The 6,000-nt window shown below is 31.8% G+C and overlaps 2 non-coding genes across 2 annotated transcripts; one reads left to right on the top strand and one right to left on the bottom strand.

Annotated features, from left to right (window-relative positions):
* Window positions 1-1,147: 1,147 nt before the first annotated feature.
* Window positions 1,148-1,219, bottom strand: TRNAQ-UUG (transfer RNA glutamine (anticodon UUG)). Its single transcript has one exon. It is a non-coding gene; the product is annotated as a tRNA-Gln (tRNA).
* Window positions 1,220-1,679: 460 nt separating this feature from the next.
* TRNAQ-CUG (transfer RNA glutamine (anticodon CUG)) lies at window positions 1,680-1,751 on the top strand. Its single transcript has one exon. It is a non-coding gene; the product is annotated as a tRNA-Gln (tRNA).
* The last annotated feature ends 4,249 nt before the right edge of the window (window positions 1,752-6,000 follow it).

Genomic DNA, 6,000 nt, shown 5'->3' with positions numbered 1-6,000 from the left:
AAAGTTGTGTAAAACTTTAGTGCACATTTTGTTAAATGGGAAACATTTTAATATTTCATCGCGCACATTTTTTGCATCTTTAAAATTAAAAATATTTTAAAGCACCTTTAGTGCAATCTTCATAAATTCCCAGCGTTATTACACTTGAGCATTTCCAAGAATTTTTAATATGGAACCGTTTGGATTAGCACATCCCTTGCACCTTTGTTTCGTGAACTCATCCAACTGTGAACATACATTTTAATATCCAAACTAATATGCATTTTTATTATAAACATATTATTTTATAATTGAGGTTATATAATATTTTTTTATAATAAATTAACACCATTAAGGACTGTACACTAATTACTTTATTTAGTAATCAACTTTATATGTTCTCTATATATCTTACTTACTAAAATACGAATGTATGGATGTATGGATGGCTATTTGTTAGAAGGTATCTCCAGAACGACTGCTTGAATCTCTCTTAATTTTTTCATAGATGTAGGACATAGCATGGAAAAACATAGACTACTAAATATTTTTTTTTTATTCCGCGCGAACGGCTAGCTGACAAATATAGTTTAAAAGTTTTAAATAAACATTTTTTTGCATAAAAATGATTGGCGCATTTAAAATTGAACTTATTGTTCATTAAGTTATTAAGTTTTAATTGTTGCAGAAGTTGCCAAAGTAACAGTCACTTAGAAGTTTATGAGCGGGCCTGGAAGCAGGCGGGCTGCAGTTAAGTCAAATTAAACTGAAGATTTATCACTGACCCGCTATTTCGTTCTAGTAACGACTGCATTTATTTTAAAACGTTTTCTTAACACTAAGATTAATTAATTTGTTTATCGTTGGTTTTTGAGATCAAAATCCCTACTGAAAACATATTTTTGACTCAATTTTGTTAAAGATAAAGTTTGACGTATGTTTTATACAGACCAAAGATTAATTAACTATTTAAATTTATTTATTACTAATGCAAAATAAATCAATTCTTACAGTTCTCAAATTCATTATCTACAAAAATTGGGACAAAAACCTCAGTGACCTTGAAAAAATTTAAATTGTAACAACGATTTAAATAAAATCAACAACGTAAACAGACCGGATGTTAAATTTGAATTTTTAGTTATACGTTAGTTCAAAATGTTCGACTAGGTTCCACCGAGATTTGAACTCGGATCGCTGGATTCAAAGTCCAGAGTGCTAACCATTACACCATGGAACCGTGTTAGTAAATGGCTAATTTCTTGTTTTAAAATAATTTATATGTGCGTCATTCAAACAATTAACGTATTCGTCATTATCTTTCCTCGCTCAATCTCAATATTAATAAGTTTATTGATCTATTTTAAACACTATTACTAATTAGTATGAAATTAAAAGTAAGCAAAAGCCTAAAATAATTTGTATTGTACATTAAAGGCGCTCATGAGAAAGACGATGCAATTGTATTCGTATAGACTTCAAGATTAAACTTAATTATTTGAAAATAATTAACAATGTCAATTTTTAAATAAAGGTTCTTTTATTAATTCAAGTGTTTCTATTTATTTTATTGTTTTCATTGAATTAATTCTTAAGTTGTAAAGTAACAAGTAACATGTGTGTACTGTTTTTCATTGTGCATGTTTAATTTAACGCTTATTGCTTTGTACGGTTTCTAATTTTCATAAGTTTGTGCAGCTGGTTCCATGGTGTAATGGTTAGCACTCTGGACTCTGAATCCAGCGATCCGAGTTCAAATCTCGGTGGAACCTGACTTTTTGTTTGTTTAAAAATGTAGTTCCTAAAATCTCTCGTACCTTGTTTAAAATTATTTAATAACAAGTTTGCTACGAATTTGTCTTGAATCGTAGCGGTTTTTTTAATTTAAAAATTGTATATTTCTTAACCTAAGGGTGGATAATATTATGAAATTTAATATAGTTTCTTTGGTTTTATTGACTTAAATTTAACTCATCATAAAATAGTGTTTATTTAATTAAGCATGGAAATCAACTATTCCTGTCTACCCCATTATGATACTGAAGTCTTGAAGGTTAATTGTAATAGCGTAGTAAAGTAGTAGCTTATAAAATGTGAAGTTACGTTTAAGACAAGAGTTGAGAGTCTCGAAACTTGAAGTTCGACACGTAAGAGCTTTCACTGGTAGCTTTAATAAAAAGATACACAAAGATTTCTCAAGCCACTTAACTCGAGGCGGGCTTTGAACACGGATTTAACTGAAGATTTTAACATCACTTCAGTTAAATACTGAAACTTTGTAACCTAATCTGTAAATTTGAGTTGTCTTTAAATCTTTACTAATTTTACATTAACATGTTTAAGTCAACAAAATAAAGGCAAGTAAATCAGTAATCTAGATCGAAACCAGTCTTGAAGATTTAGTACAAACTTTGGAGTTTCGTATCCAGGCAATATTATGTTTTTATGTTTACATTACATTAATACTATTGCATTTGTTGAATAGATTATCAAAGAGCGTCGGTGACTCAGGGCTCAAGCACTTGACTTGCAATCTGCAGGTCCTGGGTTCGAATTCCGCCATGTACCAATGTGTTTTTCCATTTCCGATTTACATATGTAGATTTATCCGACGTTCTTACGGTGAAGGTAAACATCGTGATGCAACCGGCTCATATCTGAGAAGAAATTCAAAGATATGTGTGAAGTCAACCAACCCGCACTTGGCCAGTGTTGTTGACTATGGCCTAATCACCCTTAACTTAGGGTAGGCTCCGAGCCCCCTTAGTGGGAACGTATAGTGAGCTGATGATGATGATCCCTTCTCAAGTACTTTAAAAAAATAAATTGAAGCTTATCAAAATCGTCAACACGATCTTACGTAAGACGCGACTTCTGACATCTCCAGTTTCAATGCAACTATGAATACGGCTCGTTATTGCGTCTAAGAGAAACGTCTTTTATGACCTCTTAAACCAAGATTACACCACCTAGACGTTTTCAGCATTACATCTTACTGTCTCAGAGTCATTAACTCACCTTGGTTTAGTATGAGAAGAATACAGTTGATATATATGTAATACGCAGCACCAATGGTGGCCAAAATAATGCCTCCGAAGGTCTTTTGTTTTGATGAATCTCCTCAGTGACATTTCGAAAATGGACTCCCATTCTGACGTCATATTTCTATGAAACTATGAACACATTGAATACGCTTTTGTTGAAATAATAATTGTTCTTTATAAAAACACACAACAACATAAAATTATTATCTTGTCCATGTACTGATTCAATAATTCCTGAAATTTAATGTCATAATACTATCAATAAAGTAACCTTATATGACTTTAAATTGTTAATTCAATTGTGAATAAATAAAGCGAGAAATGTTCACTTTTCATACTTAAGGAAGAAAGCACTCAATTCAAGCTTGAAAAAGCGCTGAAATTTTTACTTAACTTAAAGCACTCACTTACCTCGTGTGCGGACGTGTCTAGATCCGTTGAAATAGTCAGACAAAGTTAGCTTTATAATTTAACTATCGAAAATATTCCTTATTTCAAAGACTATACAGTTCTCTTTACTGTAACAAGATTTATAGTGAAGTAGGTTCGCTTCTTATCAAGAAATAAGTATTCAACGAGCCTACGAAAAACATTTTTTCAGTTCGACAGTCACGTGTTCGATTTCATCTCAACTATTGATGATTGTGAGAGAAATTCACTATCAGATAAATAAAATTCATGGGAACTTTATTTAGTAATGGTTTTGAGCTTGGTTTTTAATAACAATATAATGTCAGTATTTAGAGGAGGGGGCAAATGAGCATCGGGAACACCGAGATTATCAAAGACATCCATGGACATCCGCAACACCAGAGGAACTGCAGACGCCTTACCGGCACGTATGTGTTACCGAAAAAAACCGCGAACATGTCGTATTTGCTTACAACGTAAAACCATTGTTTTTTTTTAATTTTGCCAGCCTGTCAGTCTGTTGGCGAATCCGTGTTTGTTCTGGGTGAACACTGAAAAGCCTTGAATATATGTGTGCTAGAATTTTATAGGTTAGAATATTAAAAACTATGTAACCATGAGTTTCGCCTGCCACAATACTTCCACTTATGTTGATATCTATCTTTATTTTAAGGAGAATGAAAGTGATGACAATTTGCTTTTGTATTGTCGTCCACGGATGTACCTTGACCTTGACAGCTTTAATTATTTTAGTGTTATACTCAAAAAGATTTTATGGACACAAGTAACGTGAATGTATATTAAAATATGCACTAAATAATTTAATATGTGCTACATACGATAAGTATAATTTTTATTATTTACAGCTGTATGTAAAACAAGATTGTTATCAAAATGTAATGGTTTCAAAGCGTGTTAAATTGATGTTAGGTTAACACGAAACACTATATTTTATGTAAGTACCATAACATTATAAAAAGCAAGTCAATATTTCAAATATGACTTCCATTTTGTTGGTCACAAGGAATATCCTTTAACTTTAATTGAGCTTTTCTTATGCGTTTTCACTGCTGCAAACAGAATACAATGTGTGCAGATTTTTAACAGTGGAAACGTACCTTTATAACTATCTTTATTTCAGTGGTTTTTAACTACAAAATTACTTAGTAATAAAGATTTTAAATCTATGTCACCATGTTCCATGAAATGGAGACAGGATTTATAAAGATCGCGGTTATTCCCCGGCGATTATTTCAATTTTGATGATGGGTCTCATATATTTGCATATATCTGCAAATAGACCTCTTTTGTTATTAAATATGCCGATATATCGGAATGGCCTAGTTAAAATAAGCCTAGAACAAGCTATGAACGTCCACTGGGACTAGGGAAATATTAATCAGCGCCATTCTTCGAGGGCAAGTGAAATGAAGAATAAAGTATTTAATGTTAATAGTTAATGGAGATAAATCTATTTTCTTTAAAATAACTTCAACAATGTACAGTCAGCTGCATAAATATGTCTACATTTTTAAAGCTTCAAAAACATTTGCACACTTTCAATTCCAAAAATATTTACACAATTACGTCCGTATACTTCCGATTACGATTCCATGTTAACGACGAGCACGTGCATACGTATTTTTGGTACCGAACACCAATATAACTTACTAAAGTTAATACATATTTATGCAGCTGACTGTACAAGCTTTGAAAAGTAACAAGAATTAGTGAATTTTTACTTAATATTACAAAAAAAATTATGTAGAACGTAAAACCGTCTAGTACAACATTTATAAAATGCGATTAGAGTAAAAGACGTAATTCTACTCAGATAGTATAACTTTAGTCTCCATAACATCGTATTAAGTCAGAATTGACACACGGACTAATGGAACATTCTAGTAATGTCGGGAGCACTAAGTTCGGTGTCTAATAATTGACGTTACATACTTGAAAAGTAAGGCTTTACAGCGACAATTCTAAGTTGACAGACGAAGCTTCTACGAATCTAAGTAGACAGGATTGTGAACCTAAAAAAAGGTTTTACATTTATAGAATATTCTAAAGTCTATTTTAGCGGTGTTTTAGATTTTTTTTAAATAAAAATATTAGCAGAATTTTTTTGTAAATTTACTAATATTTCTTTTACCATTCCAACTAAGCTCTGGGCTTGTGCTAGGATATGGTTTACAATAGTCGAATGGCGGGATTCGAACCCCCGAACTCGTGATCAGAAATCCGTACCCTTAACCATTAGGCTATTGACGCTATGGATTGGATATTTAGTGATATCCGTTGTTAGTTATACGTAGATCAGAATATTCAGTAGGCTAAAGTGTGCATAAATTTAATTATAAATAAATTTACACATCGTTCAATATTGCAACAACGTTCAGTTTAAAGCCTGTGAGACATTATTAATTTAGGTAATAATTTGTAGGAACAATATTATGTATTTTAAATGTTAAAGAAATGTTACGAACTAAGCCGTAATCGAGTTTTTCGCGCTAATTTTTCATACAACGTATACAACAAAATCCCAATAGCTTTATTCGTGCATGGA

Source organism: Papilio xuthus, unplaced genomic scaffold, assembly GCF_000836235.2.
Source record: "Papilio xuthus unplaced genomic scaffold, Pxut_1.1 DF824655.1, whole genome shotgun sequence".
NCBI lineage: Eukaryota > Metazoa > Arthropoda > Insecta > Lepidoptera > Papilionidae > Papilio > Papilio xuthus.
This window is presented reverse-complemented; position numbering and strand designations above follow the sequence as displayed.